This window comes from Balaenoptera acutorostrata, chromosome 3 (genome assembly GCF_949987535.1).
Source record: "Balaenoptera acutorostrata chromosome 3, mBalAcu1.1, whole genome shotgun sequence".
NCBI lineage: Eukaryota > Metazoa > Chordata > Mammalia > Artiodactyla > Balaenopteridae > Balaenoptera > Balaenoptera acutorostrata.
In genome coordinates, this window is record NC_080066.1 from 175,055,146 (window position 1) to 175,079,701 (window position 24,556).

Below are 24,556 nucleotides of genomic sequence, written 5' to 3' on the forward strand. Positions count from 1 at the left end.
GCTACCCACCTGGCCTCTGTAGGTCTGCGTTCTGGAAACTGTAGCCAGCCTGACTGGGGCCGGCGCTGGGCAGGAGCTGGAGCTCTGGCCTAGGGTGGAGGTGGAGGGAGGAAGTGCCCAGGAGGGTGATGACATCACAGCCCAGCCCTTGAAAGATGATATGTTCCCGCTGCCACTCCAGCTCAGCTCCGGAGGTTCCTCGGAGGACTGGGGCCCTCGGGCAGCCCCGCTGGACCAGGGAGCTACGAAGTGCCCGCGTTTGTGCTCCGGACAAGGTGGGTGCCGGGCAGGGGCTGGTCCAGCCGCCTCACCTTCTCCGGGAAGGACAGGCAGACCAAGCACAGAGGGAGGGCGGGCAGATGGGTGACATGGGGGCTGATTCCCAGGCTGGGTGAGAAGTTTTCCTCAGGTCCTGGGGAGTTTGGGAAAGTTCCCTTCCTTCCCTACAGGTAACAAGAAGGGCTCCCAGCAAGAGAAACATTCTTGTTTGTTCTAGGTTTGTCTTCTCCCTGAATGGAGGAGACAGACAGGCAGGTGTATATTTATGTGAGCCATTTAGTGACCTGACTTTTATAGACTTTGGGTGGATTCCTGTACTAAAACAGAGAGGGTGGTGAAGCAGGGAAGGTGTGAGGTTTAGACTCAAGAATCTGGCTTTTCACTCATAGCCCTACCGCTCATTGACCCTGTGTGACCCTGGACAAGTTACTTAACCTCTCTGAGCCTCAGTTTCTCGTCTGCAAAGTACCCTGCTCGCCTGCTTCCCGGGGCGGCTGGAGTTAATCAGACCACAGATGGAAGGGGGTTTGTGAACGATGGCTGATGTGCATTGGGGCGGTCGTGGTGATAACTCAGATAAGCTTCGCATCCCTCTCGTCTGGTCCTGGCTGATAAAACAGTTTGTTTGTTCAGAGCGTGGGCTTTGCATCCAGCCCTGGGTTGACACCAAGCTCTGCTCTCGTCCCCTGGGTAATGTTTTTGAGTCCGTTTTTTTCCCAGTTTCCTGAGCCAGAAAGCTGACCTGGCAGGATGGGGGGCAAAGACAGAAATGGGCTGATGAAGTGAAGTGTCGCGTATGCAGTAGGTGCTCAATAAATCGTAGCCATTATCAGAGCTGCCGAGGGCAGGTAGTTTCCCGAGGCTGCGTCGGGGAGGGAGGTGGGAGTTGCTCTCCCAGGCAGGTTAGAATGTGCCTCCTTGAGTCAGGCTGCCTGGGGCTCCCATCAGTCCACAGGAAGTGGGAGCTCTGGCCCAGGAGTGGGCCATGGGGGCCCCAGGGCCAACCCACCTCTTATTCCTTCTCTCAGGGGGTGGCTGGGGGCAGGGTGAGCGACCCCACAGGACACCGTCCACCCTCCCTATCTGGAGGAAAACTGTTCTGTGTCCTTCTGGGCCCTGGCAGCAGTCGGGGTGAAGAGGACATTCCACAATAGGAGCCCCACAAGCTTGAAGGAAGAGTTCACTGCTTTTCTCCTGGAGTCAAACAGGGGGTGGGGAAGAGCCAGGAGAAGGGGTTTTGGAGAACACTGCAAATGCAGGCTCCCATGCTGGCCGCATAGGCAGGACCCCAGGGTCTCATCCCAGCTCTGCCGGGATCTCACAAAACCCCTGCAGTCATGCGTCCGAGGCCATCACAGAGCAGATGAGGAAACTGAGCCTCCGAGCCAGGACGTAACTGAGCAAAGCCCTCTGCTCAGGGTCCGGGAAAGGCCTTGACCTCTTTGGGACTCAGGTCTGTCACTTATAAGCAGGGGAAGGTTCCGATGATTGACGAATGGTGAGGCTAAGGACATGGGATTAGACCGAACTGGAGAGATGTTGGCCAACGGCGCCAAGCAGGGGAAAGAGCCGTGCCACGTGGTCTCTGCTAACACAGTGACCGTGTCTGGATAAAAAGTTCAGAGTGGATCCGAGGGTAACACTAATGGCTGCCTTTCTGACCTGTGCAGCCTTGGGGTCAGAGAGGGCACTGGAGATTGCCCTGCAGACCCACCAGGGGATTCTGGTTTTCAAAATGGAAGTAGGTATCATGTCTGTCCATTCACAGCTGGCTAGCCCACACTGAGAACCCTGCCTACCATGAAGTGGGCACTGGTCAGTATTTGCTGAATGACTGAATGGTAGGTGGGTGCGTGGATGGCTGGATGGGTAGATGGATGGATGGATCGGTGGATGGATGGATGGATGGATGGGTGGATGGATGGATGGATGGATGGATGGATGGATAGATGGATGGATGGGTGGATGGATGAATAAATGAATACTGGTCACTTGGCAGGCACTAAAAGCACACAGAGCATATTACTAAGTGAAAGAAGACAATCTGAAAAGGCTACATACTGTCGGATTCCTATTATATGACATTCTGGAAAAGGCAGAACTATGGAGACAGTGAAAAAAATCAGTGGTTGCCAAAGTTGGGGGGAGGGAGGAATGAACACACGGAGCACAGAAGATTTTTAGGGCAGTGAAACTACTCTGCATGAAGCTGTAATGGTGGATACATGTCATTATACATTTGTCCAAACCCATAGAATGTACAACACCAAGAGTGAACCCTAATGTAAACCATGGACTTTGGCGATATGATATGTCAGTGTAGGTTCATTGATTGTAAGAACACAGCACTCTGGTGCAGGATGTTGATAAGTGGGGAAGATTGTGCACGTGTTGGGTAGGAGGTATATGGGAACTCTGTGTACTTTCTGCTCAATTTTTCTGTGAACCTGAAACTGCTTTAAAAATAAAGTCTAATTTTTTTTTTAAAGCGCACCGTGCAGGACTTTGTGTTGAGGATTCAGAAGGCACTTAGGGTATCCCAGAGCCATGGATCAAATGATCAGAACTTCCTAAGACTTGATACTAAGACTGAGTACCTCCCTTCCAACACCCACCCGGCCCAGGAATTCCCTGACTTCTTTGTGCACGTGCTTCCAGGAACGGGGAGGTCGCTACTGTACAAGGCAGCCGCTGCATCTCGAGAGGGCTGTACTGTTAAAAAGTCCTTCCTTAGACTGAAGCTAAATCCCTCTCCCACTGAGCATTGGGCCACTTTCTCTCTCTTGGAGTTGGACTGTATAATTCTCATCCTATGGGTCCTCCCTGAGCAAAACTTCCACAACTCCTCAATCAAAATATACTTTCCAGAACAAACCCAAGTAGTAAAGTATTCCTTTGACTCTGGAGTCTGTAGGGTTCTATAGGTTAGAAAAATGTGAACCCCCTCCAAAAAAAATCATCACAGCGCAAAGCAGGGTGGAACAAGCACAGGCTCTGCGTTCAGATTCTGACTGTTTACTGCTGGAGAAGCTCTCTGAGCCTCAGTTTTCTCAACTGTACGATGGGGATAGTCATTCCTATTTATAGGAGCATGGAGAGGTTTATCTCAGATGGTGCTAGTGCAGTGCAAACAGGGGCCAGGCTTACTGCAGGTGCCCACTTAGCAGAGGGACGGCAACAAGGACCTGGGACTACCAGAGGTGTTGTCTGCCCTGCAGTGGGGTCACTGCAGCTTGGGGGTTCCCAGGGAACAGGGTGCCCCAGCATGCCCACACTCATATCCCTAGGCAGCACATCTGTGGGAGCCCTGTAACTTTTCCCTTGAGGGCTCACACTTCAGGTTTCCAGCCCACACTCCCCAGCGCCTCTGGGCCCCTCTGATTTCTCTGGCCAGTGGAGCTCTGGGAAGGCGGGCACAGAGAACTGGCTTCCAGACCCCAATCCAAACTCGCTAGCTGGTTGAGCCAGCTCAACGAGGTCACTTTGCTTCTCTGAGCCTCAAGAAATCAGCAGCGCCTGTGCCAGACACCTCGTGAGGTGTTGTAAACTGTAGAGTGCCAGGCACTTGGGCAAGCCCAGCGCTTCTGTGGCTGTTACTGTGCTGATGTGTACCTGTGACATCGTGCTCCCTCTTCTTTCCTTTGGGTCCCCAAGTGACCATATTCCAAGGGGTGTGGCCTGACCGGGAAGACCAGCCATGGACACACACTGACTTAGCAAATGGCTTTCTGGGGGGAGCAAATTCGAAAGGAACTCAGGCCCTGCCCCTGCCCTAGACCCCAAAGCCACCATCCCCAGACCCCTCCTCTTAATCCCCATGGCCGAAATTCAGGGCCCCCAAACCCTGGTACCCAGGGCTGTATCACCGCCCCCTCCCATGTCATTTCAGGAACCGACAGACACACTGTCCCTGAGAACTCGGGGCCTCAGACAGCTCCCAGCCTAGCTCCCCTGCAGGTGGATTTGGGCCTCAGGAAGCATCAAGCTGTGTCCTGCCTCTCCCACCCAACTGAAAGCCCCTCCAGGGAAAAGACTGAACCCAGCCCAGCGCATGGCATCTACTATGAATACCCATACAGCAGGGGTGACACCCTGACCGCAGGAGGCAGGCTTTCTTGTCCTTCCAGAGCCTCTGAGATTGCACCTTCCAGCCAGATGGGGAATTAATCCCATCAAGCAATTCAAGAAAAGGAAAGGCAAGTCATAGGGAAAATTAGCTCATCAGTTAAACCAGTTCAGTTCTAAACTATGGCTAACAAATTGGTTGTACTGTGATCGTGAAGCTTTGTAACTGTTCAGGCAGGATGCTTAAAATAGACATAAAAATTAGGAAATAATCTGGAACAAAAATTTCTTATTATTTCAGCTAAATCTGAAAAGTGAGAAGAGAAAAAGAAGGGAGGAGGAAAAGTGTGCTAAAGATTTTTTTTTAATTGAAGTATAGTTGATTTACACTAAAGATTTTATCTTAGCTGGAAGAACAGTTATTTTTCTACTCTTGATGCTAATAGATGGATACAAGTTTTCATATGTTTGTTAAAATTTTAAAGATAACCATTAGAAGAATTGAAGAGTATATATATATATATATATATATATATATATATATATATATAAAATTATAGTATGTTATATTTGTAACATATAATTATTATAAGCTATGATAAATTATCTTACTTTGTATTCAACAAAGGAAATACATTCCAAGGAATATTTATAGAAATTGATTATGTTCTAGGCCCTAAAGAAAACCTTAATATAGTCCCAGATATAAAACTCTTACTGGCTGCATTACTTGACCATACTGTAGAAATTAACATCAAATATAGAAACTAAACATCACAAATCACTTGTAAATTTTAGAAAATGCTCTTCCTCAGAACTCTCCCATCAGAGATCATCAAAACTGAAATTACAGATATCTGAGACAAGATCAGTTACAAGAACACTGTTAATCAAATTTATGGGATACAGACAAAGCCATACTCATAGTCGAACTCATGTTAATAATAATAATTATTATGATGATTATTATATTATTGTTTATAGAGATTGCAAGTAAATGAATAAAATGTTCAGTTCAAGAAGCTGGATGGACAAAAAAAGTAGAAGAACAAAGGAAAGAAAGAAAAAGAAGTAGAAGAAAGAATAATGATGACAAAACAAAATGATTAATTAGAAAGGAAAAAAACGTTAATATCAGTATTCCATCTAAGGAAAAACCAAAAGCTGGCTCTTTGGAAAGTAGGGAAGGGGAAGGAAACATTAGGAAGTGATCTGCGCTATGCGGAGAATTAGAATAAGCTGCCGAGATAGGGAGTGATAAGCAACCACTTTATTTGTGGTCAAGAGTGGCCTGCAGGGGCTTCCCTGGTGGCGCAGTGGTTGAGAATCTGCCTGCTAATGCAGGGGACACGGGTTCGAGCCCTGGTCTGGGAAGATCCCACATGCCACGGAGCAGCTGGGCCCGTGAGCCACAACTACTGAGCCTGCGCGTCTGGAGCCTGTGCCCCGCAACGGGAGGGGCCGCGATAGTGAAAGGCCCGCGCACCGCGATGAAGAGCGGTCCCTGCACCGCGATGAAGAGTGGCCCCCACTTGCCGCAACTAGAGAAAGCCCTCGCACGAACCGAAGACCCAACACAGCCAAAAATAAAAAAAGAAAGAAATAAATAAAGTAGCTATAAAAAAAAAAAAAAAAAAAAGAGTGGCCTGCAGCAAAGCTGGGGCCCAGCATCCCAGCCCTTCCAGGCTGTGGGAAGGAGGATCTGCCTGGTTGGGGGTTTCTGTTGGCCCCATGAAGGCCTTCTTTCCATACTGGCCTCCTGTTCCCTGGGCGGGTCCCATGTCCCTGAAGGTAGGAGAGCAGAGCTCAAAGCCCTGCCCCCCGCCATGACCTGGGCCTGGGATCCCATCATCTCTGCTTCAACCTTTTATACCTAAGTCTCAATCAGAGCCCATGAACCAACAGGCTCACAGATGTGCTAAGTATTTAGCCACCAGCATTTTTTAAAAGAGTCAATATTTTTTTTTAATTAATTAATTAATTTTTTTTTTTTTTTTTTTTTTTTGGCTGTGTTGGGTCTTCGTTTCTGTGCGAGGGCTTTCTCTAGTTGTGGCAAGCGGGGGCCACTCTTCATCGCGGTGCGCAGGCCTCTCACTATCGCGGCCTCTCTTGTTGCGGAGCACAGGCTCCAGACGCACAGGCTCAGTAGTTGTGGCTCACGGGCTTAGCTGCTCCGCGGCATGTGGGATCTTCCCAGACCAGGGCTCAAACCCGTGTCCCCTGCATTAGCAGGCAGATTCTCAACCACTGCGCCACCAGAGAAGCCCAGAGTCAATATTTTTAAAGTGGGATATTTCACATAAAAATTCAGCTTTCCAGCTTCTCTAGGAATGCAGACGGCTCTGGCAAGGCTGAAATTTAACGCCCCACCTGGCCACACACAACTCTTTAGGTCAAACCTTGGCCCTCTGAGTGCCCATCCTTCCCCCAGAGCCAGCATCTGCTCTCACCTCCAGCACCCCACTTTAATGGGCCCCTGTGGGCATTTGAATTTGAGGCCCTGCTTGGCACGTTGAGAGGTGCGGGACTGGTGAAGGCCACTGAGGCAGAACTGAGCTGGTTACGACTGGGAGAAAGAACTTTCAGAGCAGATTTACAAGGGCAGCCTCTCCCCCAAACAGCCCCACGTAAGGGAGGGCAAAGGCAGCCCCTCCCCAAGCAAGCCTCTGGGGGCTGAACTCTAAAATGGGCCTGTGATGGTGCTGCAGAGTGCCTTAGAGACGGAGCACTTCCCAGGCCTAAAGCAGGAACACCCAACTGTGGAGTTGAGACCATATTGGAGGGCTTGACTCTTCCAAACAGAGAGGAGGAAAAAGCTGATGTGAAACTGAGGAAAATCTGAACTATCCAGGATCCTAAGCACACGATGCTCTCCAATGCCTCTGAGCCTTCGTTCATGCTGTTCCCATGCCTCTGATGCTTTTCCACACCTTCCTCAAGCTTCTTCTCCTACTCATCCTTTGAGATGAAGGGGTCCCTCCTTCCAGGAAGCCTTCTACACCCCTTCCCAGAAGCTAGGTCCCTCCTTGGTGCCCCGCAACTGCCTTTGGCCCCTCAGTGACAGCACTAGCCAGGCTGTGTTGGCATCATCTGTGTGTTTGCCTCTCCTGCAGCCTGTGAGCCCCCTCAAAGGCCAGGGCCTCATCTTACCCCTCTGTTCATCCCCAGCCTGGTCCCCAGGGGACCTGCAGCGCCCTCCTGGCTGTTAGGGCCTGTACCCTGGTAGGCTCAGCCGGCCTCCTGGGAGGTCGGACTCTGCAGTGACAACAGGAAGGGCATCTGGCCATCAGACGCCAGGGCCAGTGAGTGCTGACATTCCTGAATGTGGCCTCTGGCCTCCTGGAGAGAGCAGGTGTTCCAAGGAGGCCTCTTTGTCACTGCAGACTAACAGTCGGGTGGCAGGTTTCCAGACTTCCTTTCTGTGGGTCTTGCCGTGTCCCCATGTCCTAAAGGCTCTGGGGCACAGATGAGACTTCTGAGCCCAGCGGCTCTGAGCCCGGGTGCCTCCCCCAAGGGAATGGGGTCCGACCCCAGGAGTCCGTGGCAGCCACTGGTAGGCCTGCATCACTCTGCAAAGTCCCTTCTTTTGGACCCTGAGTGCCAGCTTCTCTGAAGGCGGCCTCCAGCCAGCTCCAGCGCCTGGGCAGAGGCCGTGGTGGAGGGCCCTGGCCTCGCTGTGCAACAGCCCAGCGTTCTGATCGGGGCTTGGCCAACTGCCTGCTGAGTGACACAGGGCAGGTCGCTGACCGGCCTGACCCCCTCCCTTCCCACCTGCATCAGGGCATCAAGACCGCCATCCACAACCTTTGTGCAGCCGACACAGCAGGACCGTGTGTGAAAGTGCCCACACCGCGCAGGGCCCGCTCATTCCCTCCTTTCTGAACCACTCGGGAGAGACTCTCCGGGCTCCCGGCTCAGAGGCTCCTGCCCGCGAGGATTGCGGAGCCTGTGGGAGAGACAGGCGAGGGCCTGGGACACTTGGACTCAGCACCCCGCTCCTGTGACCCCAGGGGCCAGCCCAGAGGACCCGGGACGGCCATGTCCCCTGCTGGTCCTGAGCCTCCTGCATCCAGAGCCAAATGGCAGGATCTCCACCTTCCCCTTCCTGGGCCTCTGTGTGCCAGCCTGCCACACACACTCACACATCTCACACACACACACACACACACACACACACACAGCACACAGCACACGCTCACACACACACACATACACACGCATAAACACACACACAACAGAGACAGCACAGACACATACACACATGTACACACATGTGCACACAAATACGCCACACCACACACACACATAAACACACACACAACAGAGACAGCACAGACACATACACACATGTGCACACAAATACGCCACACCACACACACACACACACACATAAACACACACACAACAGAGACAGCACAGACACATACACACATGTACACACAAATACGCCACACCACACACACACACAGATGCACACACACAAACACACACATACACACACAAATATACACAAATAAATACACCACACACACACTACACTGCACACACATACACACATGTACACACACAGACACACACCACCACCTCTCTGCTGCCTGCCTGTCCCCATAACCATCTTGTGACATCGATGCTCTCTGAATTGTCGTTGTGGGCAGGGTTCAAGTTCTCTCCCAGGAGGCTCCTAGACCTTTAAGGCGGGGGGCGGGTCTAAATGGGGAAGGACATGCGGTGGGACAGACCAGGCGGGAGCCCACCCAGGGCCCCAAGAGTGTGTATCTCGGCCCTACCCTGGGCACCCTCGCCCGCAGGACTCTGCTAAAGCTGCTAAGCGGGGACGCTTCCCCCCGAGCGCGGACGCAACGCTCTCTAGAGGTGACAGAGCCCGTCAGCGGCGGCGCTAAGATCGGGACCCGGTCTGGTTCCCCCCTCGAGGACGCCGTGGCTCCCTGGATGGGCAAAGATGTCAGGATGGGCTTCAGGAGGCGCGCGCAGGCCGGGGCGGCGAGGAGACCAGCCCTGCCACTGCGGGGGAGAGAGCAGGTGGGGAAGCGAAGGAGGGGCCGGGGCTGGAGATGCCGGGGGGAGCCCGGGCCTTCCCGCTCTGCGGCATCATCCCGAAGCCCCAGCCGGGCGCGGACTGCCCGGACTGGGCCACCTTGCACGTCCCCAGCGGTGTACACGTGTGTTTACTGCAAAAATAAGTCGCAGCCCCGGGGACTTCCAGGTGGCCTGGGGGAATTTCTTCCAAGAGCGTGTGTGGACCGTGGTGGCCGTGGCTGAGGGGGTGGAGGTGGGCCCCCCGGGCCGGTCACCGCACAGAACACGCCTGGATCTGGGGTGCCGTGGAGGCAACGGTTACTCCGAGGCGGAAGAGGGAGCCGAGGGCTAATGAGACCCTGATGGCCGGGGCTGATCCCGCTGGGTCATCACCACAACCTGCAGGCAGGAGATAACGTCTCTAGTCCTGCAAGTGGGGGGACCCAGGCCCAGCCAGGCGGCCTCTGGCTCGGTCACACTGTTGGTAAATGGCAGAGCTGGCATCTGGGTGCCTCCAGAGTGATGCTACCTCCCAGCCTTTTTCGTTTTGCTGCAGGTTTGCCTCAAGGGCCAGCGCTGGCCTGACTGAGGATGACCTGAGAGGGTGGTGAAGACGGGCAGCCAGATAACCCAGAGGCGGGGGAACGGGGGGGAAAGCAGCGGGCAACACACAAAGGAAGGAAAATCAGGCTGGCTTCAGGTTTTCCACATCAGCAAATACACCAAATCCAACAGAGGAGCGTCTCCAGACTCAGGAGAGAAGCAGGCTATGACAGCGAATGGTCTTCCATGAGTGAAGGCGGCAGAAAGACATGCTGAATGTGAAAGGGCTCAGAGAACATGCCATCCTTGCAACCATCGTGAAAAAAATCCCTCAAAGACGAAACTCAGGTGACAGAGACATGAGTCAAAGTGAAGAACAGAGGCTGGGGAAGGATTTTTGGTTCACTGGGACCCCAAATGTAAAAAATCAGGCTGAATCCTGTGACAAGAAGTGGCTTTTGAGTCCAGCAGGAAATCCCACCTTCCCAGAGTCTCCCTCAGCAGCTCCCCACCAGGGTGCTCTTTCTTGGGTTCTTAGAAGCCCACTGACTCCACCTGCTTGATACTGACCAGGGTTCTTGGCCTTCCCCAAGCAATAGAAATTGACTAGAGGCCAGACAAGAAATTCAGGCAAGACTTATTGGGGCCCCTGCTGCAGCGGGTGGGAGGGGGTGGGTGAAAACAAGTAACAGTTTCCCTTGTTTGCCCCCCCCCACTTCCAGGAGGGGTGAGCTTGTCCCTTTTATGGGGTGAGGGTAGGGGTGTGTCCAGGGATCCAGCCAGAGGGGCGGCTTAGGTGTTTTGCCCACCCCTCTGGTGGGGTTGAGTGCAGGGGTCACGCATAGTACCCTGCTTTTGCTGGCGACACCCTGTTTTTGTGCCCAGCTCTTCAGAAGTGGTAGTTGGGGTTTTTTTGGTCTTTTTGTATCTTTTTGTCTGTAACTTGCCCCAGCTGCACCTGCACACAGTTTTATTTTTAGTCCCTTATAATTTCTTTGTAATTCGTAGGTGGAGGAGACGTTTGTCCAGGTGCAAGCACTGCAGCACTGCAGCAAAGGGTCCCAAGTCCCAGCCTGTCTCATGCTCAGGACTGGTGGTTGGGTAAGACAGGAAATCATTGAAGAAACAACTCATAAAGACACTCAGCATTTCATTGTATATGAAAACATGATTACGCATTGATGTACCGGTTTTTAAGTAAGCAAGGCCTTTTCTTTGAGCATGAGCTGGCTGATTATCTTTCTGACACAAGCTAACCCATCATTCATTCTCTATTTTGAAAAAAATAGGAGAGAACACTTGACTTATTTAAATAGTTTCATTCCAAAAGCAATCAATGTTCTTCACAGAAAATGTGAAGGCTACTACAAAGAATAAAGAAAACACAAAAGCAGCACAGGATCCCATTGGTCAAAGGCAATCACCACTAGTAATAATTTGGTATATTGCCTTCCAGATTTTTTCCTGCTGTGTTATACATATGATTTAGTGCCCAGCTTTTTTTCCCACCTGGCCTGATATCAGAAGTATTCTCTCTCTTTTTGTGAACTCTTTGGAACGTCATTTTTCACGTATAATATTTAATCAGTCCCCTGGTCTGAAAAGTTTTGGTTGTTTCTTATTGCCCTAATCTAAGGACAGGAGGCTTTCCCTGTCCTTTTGATTGTTTTCAGAAATACCGAGCAAAACGTAAAGGGTATTTTTTTAGGTTCTTGATTTGCTTCATTGAATTATCCCAAAATCAAATGTTCTGGAGACAGGTTTGAGAGCCAGTCAACCCTCTCTGCCTGACCCTATTCGGAGAAGACCATCGAAGCTGTCGTCTGCCTGCCTCCCCCCTCAGTGTGTGACTGGCCCATTAAACATTTGCAAACCAGATTGTTTTAATGTGGTCTTGGCTCCGAGGGTTCCTGAGGAATCGGGTCCAGGCAGCCAGGGGCTGGAGGCAGTGGACTTGGCATCTCACCAGATGCAAACTTCTACTAAGAGTGATCCTTCACTGAGTGCCTACGAGTGAACAATCCCATTCCACAGATAAGGAAACTGAGGCTCCGAGAGGTTCAGGGACCTGGCAGTGAGCAGAGGCACAGAACTGTTGCCCCTGTGTCCCCTGGGCAGGCTTCAAGCTGGGTGTGTGGGAAGGTGAGCTGCTTGGGTGTGGCCTCCGTCTGGCACAGTTTCCCCGTAGGCTGGGGACGTCATCCCCCAGGCTCTTCCTGCTGCTTTCCAAACTGTGAAGTACACGGAGACTAGGCAAGCTCGTGGTGTCAGAAATGCTCCTCCATCCCGGCTCGAAAAGTTGGAATGTTCCGCTGCTTTAGCACTGAAATGATAAACCCTGGGGCCCTGCACCCACAGGCAGGGTCTGGGGAGGTCTCAGAGTCACGGGCCAGGACACACAACCCCTTGTGCTAGCTGAGCTGCAAGCCAGGGTTCCTCTGCAGGGTTACATAATAGAGATAATAGCACCCTCCACACCCCGCCACTGCTTCTCTCCCCCTCGCACAAGGAGAAGGCAGCCTAGTGCGGGGTAGAATAAGTGCAGATGTTGGGTGGTCTGAGGCCAAACCCTGCTTCACAGCTGGGTGGACTTTTGGGGGTTAGTGACCTCGCTGAAGTTTATTTTTCTCCCTGAAATCAGATGGTATCTTATCCAGTGTAAACTTCCTATGGTGTTCTTGGAGAATTAAGGGAGATAGGGCCTGTGAATCTACTGACATACAGTGGGCAATTCCAGTACCTTCATAGCATACAAATTTAATATATGTGTCTCAAACCAGAAAGGCCGAGGGGCACGGGAGCCGTGCATTGGATGGGACAGCCATATGTAGTCCTAGGGCTAAATCCATAGAATTTAAGGAATCGTGGTCCAAATACACCAAAAAAACACTGCCCAGACTTTACTTGAATACTTCCAATGACAGGGAACTCACTACTGCTAATAGCAATGCAATTCATCAAACATTCAACAAGCAGTTACGTTGCCAGGACTGCGGATTCAGAGAAGCAAAGACTGTCCTGTGCTTGAGCAATTGACAATGTGGCAGTCCGGATGCGTGCAAAGAGACAGAAAATTGCGTGTGTGTGTGTGTGCATGTGGGAACACCAATGTCTGGAATATGTATTAAGAGGAAGTCACTACAGTGGGGAGACCCACACCAGCACCAGAATGAACAGATTTAGAAAGCTGCTAATCACAGACTGTCACAGTGGGAAAGACCTTACAAAATAATCTGTGTAATCATCCCCCTGCTTGCCCTACAGATGAGGAAACTGAGGCCCAGAGAGGGAAAGCCACCTGCTCAAAGGCACGTGCTGAGTCAGCGGCCCAGGGTAGGTCTAATAACAGTAATACTAACAATAGCGAAAGCAACTCTGATGGCAGCTACCGTGGGGGGACCCCAGCTCCGTGCCAGCCCCGGGGCTCAGCATCTGACAGCACCAGCTCATTTCAGCCCCAGACAACACGGAGGGGGACACGCTACTACTATCCCCGAGGTTCAGAGGGAAGTGAGGAGCTGGGGGCCAAGCCAGCTCTAACTGTCACCTCCCAGCCTTCCCACTGCCTGGCCCCAGGCTGACATTTGGGAGCCCTGAGGAGACAGCCCCATAGCTGGGGGATGGGGGTCAGGAGGGGTTCATGAGCGGGGTCTGCCTGATGCACTCGACCACAATCAACTTGGCTATTCTTTGGTTCTTGTCGTCTCTCTGGTGGCTCTGGGAGTTGGCACCTGGGTCCCCACCTAGGAGTCTGTGACCTTGGATACATCACTTTGCTGAGCCTCTGTTGCCTTGCCTATAAAATAGGCGTCACATCCCCTCGCAGGACAGTTATGTGAGGATCAGGGAAAGAACCGCTGATCAGGGTGCAAACGTCCCTGTCATAAACTGTAAAGTGCAGTACACACTGCCACTGAGTTACCGGCATCGTGGGGTTGTATGCAGAGGGGTAGGGTCGGGGCACTCATGCACGACCAGGGACAGGTCACCTCCCTCTTAGAGCTTTAGTTTCCTCACGGTTAACATAGGGTTGGACGAAAAAAATCTCTAAATGGCGAGATTCTTCCAGCTCGAAAATTCCATGGCCCTAACACATCTGGGGTACCTGGCAGTTTACAAAGCACTTTTGTATCTGCAACCCCTGAGTTCGAATCCTACCCCATTCCCACCCACTTAATAGCCGATGACCTTGGCCAAGGCCCTTTACCTAAACTTGGACAAGCCCCTCGCAGGAGTCGGAGCCTGTTTTGTTGTTTATTAAGATGAGGACAAGGCTGAGAGCCCCGCCTTTCTTACAGGACTAAGGGAAGCGCTTCTGCACAGTTTCCCAGGCCGGGCCCTGCCGCTGAATTTTGCTGAGGCTCAGTTTCCGCATCTGTAAAATGGGGTTAGCAATGCCTGTCTAGAGTTGTTGTAAGGACTGAGTGAGTTGATGTTTGTTATGTGCTCTGAACAGAACTGGCATATGGAAGATGCTATACGCGTTGCTGTCAACATCATCATCATCAGTATTCATCCTTTCCACACTACTTCCTGAGGCACCTGCCCTTGGCCAGGCCCAGCGCTAGGAGATGAGGATACAGTGGAGGGAAGACTGAGACATTTATTGCAGTCAGAGGGCTCCCAGCCTGGTGGGGAGAGAACCAATTAAACAAGCTATTTACGTAAATGTACTGAGAGCCATGAGAGCACAGAAGCTAAGGGCCTCTGTGCAGAGACACTCAGAGTCCAGGAAGACCTCCCGGAGGAGGTGATGTTCAGCTAGATCTGAAGGATGACTAGGAGTTGGAAGGGCTCCTGCCCTGTGCAGCGGGGTAGGTGGGCAGGGAGGCAAGGTCCTGAGACATGGTTGCTGGGGCTCTGGGCAGGGCAAGGCGGGAATCAACTGTCACATGGTCGGGAATTGCATGAGCTCAACTGGGCTTGAAATCAGCCACGGTGGGAATAGTTACAACACGGAAATTTGCAGATGCTACCAGTTAGCGCTTCCCCCCCCCCCCCCGCCAAGATCCAGTTGGTAACATGTGCCAGCACACCACTGCCTCTGTCTCCTCTCAGTCGGCCCGAAGAAGCCCACCCTTGCCCAGAGGTCCCCACGGGCACACGGCAGGGCAGCAGGAGCTTCTTCCTGTGAGTGCTGGTCCTGGGCTAGTCCGAGGGAACGCCAGAGTGTTTATGGAAAAAATGTTTACCAGGAGTCCACCCGTGCCAGGGCCTCAACGGTGGTGAAGGAGGCATTAATGTGGCTCTCGGGGACAAGCTTTCCACGCCAGGACAAATAGTCCCAGGGTGCTGTATGTCAACTACAAAAGGCAGAAATGAAGGAGAAAGGAAGCTGACAGACCTTTGCTTCTCAAGAGAAGCAGAGGCTTGGGGATGAGAGAAACCGTTGAGGTCTTTCTGTCTGCCTTCTGAGGAGTTGGGGGTCACCTGAGATCCTGCAGGTGGAGGTACCAACCCCAGACCCAGAGCGCTTCCCTCCACTGTTCTGCCCTCCCTCTCCCCACCCTTTTCAAGGCTACTGATGCTTCACCTTCTCTGGAATCCATCCCCCTTCTTCCATTTCCTCCTCCTACACCTCCCCCTCCCTCTCGCTCACCCTTCCTGCATCTTCCCCTCTCCATCCCCCACTCCCTCCATCCCCCTCTCCCTCCATCCTCCTTCCCACATCCTCTCTCCCTGGATCTCCCCTTCCCTCCCTCTCTTCCCTCCCCCCTCTTCCCATCCCTCCCTCTCCCCCTCCCTCCTTGCCTCCCTCCCTCCCTCCCTCCATCCCCCCTCCATCTCAGGCACCATCTCCTCTCCCACCTGGCTGCCACAGCCTCTGACTCCCTGCCCCCAGATTTAGCCGGCCCCCCTCATCCCAGCCAGAGCAATGGTGCCAGTCACCCATCAACAACGTCACGCTTTGGCTGTGTCAGGCGTCCTAGCAGAGAAGCCAAGGAAACAGAGCTGTACAGGAGCGCTGCACAGCTGAGATCACCTGGTGCTCTTGGGCAGGGTCCAGACCTTCCCCAGGAATCCTCCTGCGCTCCCACCCTTGGGCATACTCCCCGTCACCTGGGAGACCACTGAGGGCAGGTGACAGCTCTCGTTTACCACTGTCCTCACACCACAGAGACAGTGTCGTGAGGTTCCAGTGTCAAATCCCAGCTCCACCAGTTACTAGCTGTGTGACTCTAGACAAGTCACTTCACCTCTCTATGCCTCTGTTTTCTCATCTATAAAATGGGGATAAAGATAGTACCTCCATTTAAGAGAGGTGTGGATCACCTGAATTAATTCATGGGAAGCACTTAGAATACTGCTTGGCAATCAGAGTGAGACAACTGGAAATGGGAACAGTTGCCTGGATAGTTGATGCTGGTAAGGATTTATTGTTGATTTCTTTTAGATGGAATAAGGGGTATGCGATTATGCTTTTTGAAAAAAACAGTCCTTATCTTTTAGAGATGCACCCTGAAAGATTTACAGGTTAATGATAGGCGTGTGAGATTTGCTTCAAATCATACAGAAGAGCTGGGGTGGGGTTTGGTATAGAAGAAACAAGATTGACCGTGACTTGGCAATTGTTGAAGCTGGGTGGTAGGTACATGGAGTTTCATGATGCTAGTCTATCTACTTGTGTGCATATTCAAAACTTCCATCATAATAAGCTAAAAAACAAAATCAAAAATCAAATCTGGGGGTCTGGCCTAGACCACCTGGGTTTAAAATCCCAGCTCCACCATGCAGGCTGTGCCTCGGTTTGCCCATCTGTAAAATAGGGATGATAATAATAATAGTTCCTACATGCAGAGGTTACTCTGTAATGTACTTAGAAACATGCAAACAAAGTTGCAGGCACTTTACACGTTGCTACCAGTCTTCACAACACCCTTTTAGGGGAAGCTATGCCCATTTTACCAAGAGGCTACGTCGGCTGCCCAAGGTCATCCAGTCAGACAAAAACCAAGACACGTCCCAGACTTGCCTGGCTCGTGCGTCCAGGCATGATGTGAGTGCCTGAGCTGGGGACTTGGGCCCAGCGTTTCCCTTCCTCTCTGCTTCTCTGTTCTTGGGGGATTCCAAGCTCTGCAGATCAACTCTAAGAAATATGCACCTCTCCCACTCTTTTCTAAAAGAACGTATCACACTGACAGAGCCCAGAGCTCTGGAATTCTGAAGGTTGACTCCCTGGATTCCAAGGAGATCAGCCTCCCTTAGTGGAATTGGGCAGAGGGCAGCAGTCATGTGACTAGGGCAAGGTCTGTTTTTTTTTAAGTATAGTTGATTTACAATGCTGTGTTAATTTCTGCTGTACAGCAAAGTGATTCAGTTATACATATATATCCATTCTTTTTCACATTCTTTTCCATTTATCACAGGATATTGAGTATAGTTCCCTGACTGTTCAGTAGGACCTTGTTGTTTATCCATTCTATATATACTAGCTTGCATCTGCTAATCCCACACTCCCAATCCATCTCCCACCCCCCTCCCCCTTGGCAGCCACAAGTCTGTTCTCTATGTTTGTGAGTCAGTTTCTGTTTCATAGATAAGTTCATTTGTGTCATATTTTGGATTCCACATATAAGCAATATCATATGGTATTTGTTTTTCTTTTTCTGACTTACTTCACTTACTGTGATAATCTCTAGGTCCATCCATGTTGCTGCAAATGGCATTATTTTGTTCCTTTTTTATGGCTGAGTAATACTCCATTTTATATATGTACCACATCTTCTCTATCCATTCATCTGTCCACAGACTTTTAGGTTGTTTCCATGTCTTGGCTATTGAAATAGTACTGCTATAAACAGGGGTGTATGTATCTTTTTGAATTACAGTTTTGTCCAGATATATGCCCAGGAGTGGGATTGTTGGATCATACGGCAACTCTATTTTTAGTTTTTTGAGGAACCTCCATACTGTTTTCCATAGTGGCTTCACCAACTTACATTCCCCCCAACAGTGTAGGAGGGTTCTCTTTTCTGCACACCCTCTCCAGCATTTGTTATCTGCAGACTTCTTAATGATGGCCATTCTGACCAGAGAGAGGTGGTACCTCATTGTAGTTGACTTGACTGTGGCTTTGACTTGGGCAGGCCTGACAGGGCGGGGCCAGTACCCAGGACCTGGGATCCTTGGAGGCTTCAGGGAGACAGACAGGGAGGCAGGAAGACACCTCTGTTTCACCACGCCCAGTGAAGGTGAACTTACTAAGACTGGCTCATTCCACCCATCTCCGTATCAGTTTTTGGTTGCCAACGAGTGAGGAGATGAACCCTGAAGATTCAGTGTGCTGACCCTATTGCCTCTGCTTGCATGCTTCTTAGAATGGGGAGCTCACTGCTTCCCCACAGCAGCTCATTTCCCCTCTAGGGACATGGTTCTACAAAGGTCTCCAGAACCACCTAGTACAATCTCTCATTCTCTCAATGAGGAAATGAAGTCCCAGCGTTGTCAAAGCATTTATCCAAGGTCACATCTGGCACTCAGTGATGGAGGCATGACTAGAACCCAGGGCTCTGATACCCAGAGGCTTGCACCCTTCCGTTTCTTTGCTATAGAGTCTCAGACAAGGGAGAGATCTCTGCTGGCTGAGAGGTCAAGGAAGGCTTCTCAAAGGAGGTGACATTTGAGATGGTCCTTGAAGGATGGCACTAGGTTGTGTCTTGATGTCCAAATTCTTTTTGTCCTGCCCACCGTGCCTGTGCCCTTCCCATGATATCTCACACTGAGCATGGCAAACACATGGGGAATAGAAGTTTGTTGACTGAATGAATGAATGAGTGAATGGGCAGGAAGGCCACTCCCGGGAATTGAACAGGTACCGGTCCCTTAGGAGCCAAGGGCATCTTGTGGGGACCCTTTGCAGGAAGGGATAAAACTCCACCTGCCTCAAATCTGGTGTTCACCACTCCTTTTGCACGCATCTTAGACAGGACCCAAATCCCCTCATGCCACGAAGGAGTTTTTTCTCTGTGGTTGGCTCAGCGTCTCCATGGTGTTTTCCTCCCCCACGTTTTATAAACCGGGCTGGATGGGAAGACAGGTCATAGCACACACGTGCATGTGGCCGAAGCCCCAGGTCAGCCGCCCTCTCCTCCCACCCCAGCAGGGCCGGGGCCACCCCCGGGGCCACCAGAACATTCAAGGAGCTGGAGCGTCTACGGGGAAATGAGCTCTTCAGCTCACCAAGTCCGAGCCGTTCCTGAGCAAAGGCTTTTCTGGAAAACACACTCCCACTGGACCCTACATGGTTTTTGCTTCACCCTCTTGCAAAGATTTCTATTTCTTCCCATTATAAATTTTTTTTAACATCTTTATTGGAGTATAATTGCTTTACAGTGGTGTGTTAGTTTCTGCTTTATAACAAAGTGAATCAGTTATACATATACATATGTTCCCATATCTCTTCCCCCTTGTGTCTCCCTCCCTCCCACCCTCCCGCTCCCACCCCTCTAGGTGGTGACAAAGCACCGAGCTGATCTCCCTGTGCTATGCGGCTGCTTCCCACTAGCTATCTATTTTATGTTTGGTAGTGTATATATGTCCATGCCACTCTCTCACTTTGTCACAGCTTACCCTTCCCCCTCCCCATATCCTCAAGTCCATTCTCTAGTAGGTCTGTGTCTTTATTCCCGTCTTGCCACTAGGTTCTTCATGACCCTTTTTTTTTTTCTCCTTAGATTCCATATATATGTGTTAGCATACTGTATTTGTTTTTCTCTTTCTGACTTACTTCACTCTGTATGACAGTCTCTAGGTCCATCCACCTCACTACAAATAACTCAATTTCGTTTCTTTTTATGGCTGAGTAATATTCCATTGTATATATGTGCCACATCTTCTATATCTATTCATCTGTCGAGGGACACTTAGGTTGCTTCCATGTCCTGGCTATTGTAAATAGAGCTGCAATGAACATTTTGGTACATGACTCTTTTTGAATTATTGTTTTCTCAGGGTATATGCCCAGTAGTGGGATTGCTGGGTCATATGGTAGTTCTATTTTTAGTGTTTTGAGGAACCTCCATACTGTTCTCCATAGCGGCTGTATCAATTTACATTCCCACCAACAGTGCAAGAGTGTTCCCTTTTCTCCACACCCTCTCCAGCATTTATTGTTTGCACATTATAAATTATTTACATGCTTGTAACAGAAACCCCAGAACATACAGGAAAGTAGGAAGAGAACATCATTCTTTAAAAACATTTTTAATTGGAGTATAGTTGGTTTACAATATTGTGCTTGTTTCTGGTGTACAACAAAGTGATTCAGTTATATATATATATATATATACGTATATTCTTTTTCAGATTATTTTCCATTATCGTTTATTATAAGATATTGAATATCTGTGCTATACAACAGGACTTTGTTTATCTATTTTATATATAGTAGTGTGTATCTGTTAATCTCAAACTCCTAATTTATCCCTCTCCCACTTCCCCTTTGGTAACCATGAGTTTGTTTTCTATGTCTGTGAATCTGTTTCTGTTTTGTAAATAAGTTCATTTGTATAATTTTTTAGATTCCACATAAAGGTGATATCGTATGATATTTGTCTTTCTCTGACTTCACTTAGTATGATCATCTCTAGGTCCATCCATTTTGCTGCAAATGGCATTATTTCATTCTTTTTGATGGCTAATATCCCATTGTATATATATACCACATCTTCTTTATCCATTCATCTGTCAGTGAACATTTAGGTTGCTTCCATGTCTTGGCTATTGTAAATAGTGCTGCTATGAACATTGGGGTGCATGTGTCTTTCTGGATTAGAATTTTCTCCAGATCTATGCCCAGAAGTGGGATTGCTGGATCATATGGTAACTCTATTTTTAGTTTTTTAAGGAACCTCCATACTGTCGTCCATAGTGGCTGCACCAACTTACATTCCCACTAATGGTGTAGGAGGGTTCCCTTTTCTCCACATCTTCTCCAGCGTGTATTATGTGTAGTCTTTTTGATGACGGTCATTCCGACTGTGTGAGGTGATACCTCATTGTAGTTTTGATTTGCATTTCTCTAATGATGAGCGATGTTGAGCATCTTTTCATGTGCCTATTGGCCATCTGTAGGTCTTCTTTAGAGAAATGTCTATTTAGGTCTTCCGCCCATTTTTTGATTGAGTTGTTTGTTTTTTGTTATTGAGTTGTATGAGCTGTTTATATATTTTGGAGATTAAGCCCTGTCGGTCACATCGTTTTGCACATATTTTCTCCCAGAAGGACATCTTTCTCATCACACAAAGGCAGCAGCTCGTAACGTTTTGGTGTGTGCCCTCACCATCCCTTTGCATGGGCTGTGGGTGTGAGTTTGGGTTTTTGAACATGTTCACAATCAGACATTAGCACACAGCCCTGTCTTCTACATGGGATGGGAGCAGCTGTAGGATGATAAAAACAAAACAAAACAAAACACAAAAACAAACAAACAAACAACACACAGGGGGCTTAGATACCATAATTCTAGGACCTGGGTTCAAGGTTGAGCTCTGCCACTAACTGGCTGTGTGTCCTGGGATAATGTCCACCATCTCTGGGCCTCCGTGTCCACTTATATAACAGGGGCCTGATGAAATAGTGTCCAAGAGCCCTTCCCACCCTAATATTCCAGGACCCTGTCATGTTAACCCAGGAAGGGTTTCCGGAGCAGGAGAAGGATGGAGGAATATGCTGGGTATAGGAACCCATGCTTCCATTAAGACAGCCACTTGGGCTCTGTCCCCAGTGGCCTCAGACCTGTGAGTGTGTCCCAACCCCTGGTCACCTCTGGCCTGGAAGAGACCCCTAAAAGGTCACTCCAGGAGGAGACAGGCCAGGCCGTGGCTCTTTCTGCAGGCTGGCATTTACTCGCTGTATGGCTTTAGGCATCTCCTCACCTCTCTGGGCCTCAGTTTCCCCCTTTGTCATGAGGGGTTGGAGGTAGACTGAGCATTTTCTTTTTAAGTAGAACTCTTTTTTCCAATAAAATTGTTTGCAGAAACCTAATGCAGAGCAGAGAGGAAGGAAACCCTGACATGTATAGAGCATTTGAAGCGTGTCAGGCTTTGTTCTAAGCATTTATATTCATTAACCTCCCTATCCTCACGGCAGCCCCACAAAGGGGGTGCTCTTAGCTTCCCATTTGACAGATGAAGAAGCTGAGGCCCTGAGGGGTTGGGCTGCTTGTCCAAGGTTATACACAGCTAGTAAGTGTTGGAATTGGGATTCTGAGCTGGTTGTATCTCAGTCATGAAACCCCAGGTCCCTTGTCTTTCCAACCCCTTAGGAACATCTCGAGGCACCCAACCCATGCTCTTACACACACACACACACACACACACACACACACACACACACACACTGTGACTTGCCCTCTGCAGTGCCAATCAAGGTCCAAACCACAAGTAACTGGCGAGATCGAGGCACTGAGCTTTCCTGCTTCCAAAACCCGCGTTACCAAAAGGTCCCAGGGACCGAGTCTCACGGGCTGCCAATTTCTAGCCCTGTGCGAATCCCCCTGCCACCTCCACACGGCCAGCTGAGCCCTCGTCTGAGCTGCCCGCCTGCAGCTGCCTGCACAAAACTTCTTCCCTTGAGGAATGAAGTCACAGTGCCCCCTCCAGGCCAGGGACAGCCAAGCCTGCAAGCCCACTTAATCCCTCAACTATTCCGGGCGGCGGGGGTGGGGGTGGGGCCTTGCACCAGGAACTTCGACGAGGGGGAGAGGCTTTCTGATGCAAGAAAAATGCCTTGGGGTTTGGATTCAGGCAGACCTGGGTTTGAATCCTGGCCCTGCCTCTGGCTAGCTTTGTGAGCTTGAACTATCTCAGGTTACTTAGCTAAACCTCTGCCTTCTTGTCTGGTATATGGGAATAATGATGTATCAACCACACAGTACAGTCTTGAGGATGTGGCAGGCAGGGCACACAGTAAGTTCTTCCATTTCCCTTTGCCTCTACCCTGCAGATGTGTCTGCTGGGGAGAAAAAGAAAAGTAAGGATCGCCCTGCCCTCTATCAGGTCAGTCAATGATCTTGTATTGAGTACCTAATAGGCATCGGGCACTGAACAGAGAAAAGAAGAAGCAGCATAAGCATCTCTGACAGATCTGCCCTAAATGAATGTCACGGAGAAGGAGGAGGGGGAAGAGAAGGAAGAGAACTCCACTGCTCAAGGGCGTTCAACGGAGAAAAAAAGCCAGTGGGAGAAATGTATTAACAGATTTATTGCAAGGAATAGGATTACTTAATTGCAGGGCTGGCTAGGCAGGTCCAGAATCCATCGGTAAGGTGATCAGGAGGGGCAGGCCAGAACTCTTGGACATGCACTGAAGTTGCTGTTCCCAAGTGGAATTTCTTCTTCTGGGAAACCTCAGTTCCGCTCTTAAGGCCTTTCAACTGATTAAGTCAGGCCCACCCAGATACTGGAGGATAATCTCCCCTACTTCAAGTCTGATGAGGGACTTCAATAACATCTACAAAATGCCTTTACAGCAACACCTAGACCAGTATTAGATTGAATAACTGTAGGGGGCTGTAGCCTAGACATGTTGACACATAAAACCAACCATCGCAGGGCACTTAAGGAGGAGTTTCCGTGGAAGGGTTGGTGGCTCAGCTGGTCTCACCTTCAGGCAGAGGGCCGAGAAGGGCACTCAGGCAGAAGGGGCAACCCCAGCAAAGGCAGAGGTGGTGGGAACGTAAGAAATATCCTTGGGATCATCCTGATGGAGACCCATGGAAATACATTACATACAAAGGGATTGGAATCGAGGAATGGTTTCATAAACCACAATAAACCAATACAGTGCATTCTTTTAAAGGCATCCTTATGACGACAATGGAACGACATGGGAAAATCCCCTTGATGCGATATTCTATGTAAAACCACAGGAGATGAAAAGCTGGTTGAGTGTGGATATAAAAAGAGCTGTTTGGGGATAGAACTCTGAGAGATTCTAGTATTTTTCTTTTTTTTAAATATTTATTTGACTGCACGGGGTCTTAGCTGCAGCAGGCAGCCTCCTTAGTTGTGGCATGTGAACTCTTAGTTGCAGCATGTGGGATCTAGTTCCCTGACCAGGGATCGAACCCAGGGCCCCTGCACTGGGAACGTGGAGTCTTATCCACCGCACCACCAGGGAAGTCCCAAGATTCTAGTATTTTTAAAGGCTCTTTACTGTGGTCATATTATCTTTTAAGACAAAAAGGGAGATGTTAGAAACGAAGACCCAACACAGCCAAAAATAATAAATAAATAAATAAATAAAAAGGTAGATGTTATTTTTTTTAAGGGGAAGGATTGGTATTAGGATATCAGATAAAGTTGCTCATTCTTTAAAACTACAGAGCCCGAGGTGAGGAAAACAGGATGTGCTGAACAGAACAAGCTAACAGTAAGAAACAGGAAACAGACGAAGACCAGCAGGAGCCCCGGGGTCTGCGAGGCTGAGCAGTCAGGGAGGCAGGGCCCATCCTCGGCTGCAGAAAGCAGGTGGGGAGAGGCGCTCCGCTTCTCACGGCTCCCCCCCGCTTCCCGCCACCCCACCTCCACCCCCGTAAGTGTTTCCAAAACATTCCAGGCCCACAAAGTGTCCAAACACAAGAAGGGCCCACATGGGCGTCTAAGATTGAAGGGATCTTCTGATTCAGCTC

The 24,556-nt window shown here is 49.9% G+C and overlaps 1 protein-coding gene across 1 annotated transcript in view; it reads left to right on the plus strand.

Moving 5' to 3' along the window:
* Nucleotides 1-252: 252 nt before the first annotated feature.
* The window catches only part of BDKRB1 (bradykinin receptor B1), a 55,648-nt gene continuing 31,344 nt past the window's right edge, over nucleotides 253-24,556 (plus strand). Inside the window, exon 1 of the mRNA XM_007178891.2 lies at nucleotides 253-275. The gene's annotated coding sequence lies outside the window, so the exon portion shown is untranslated. The remainder of the gene's footprint in view (nucleotides 276-24,556) is intronic.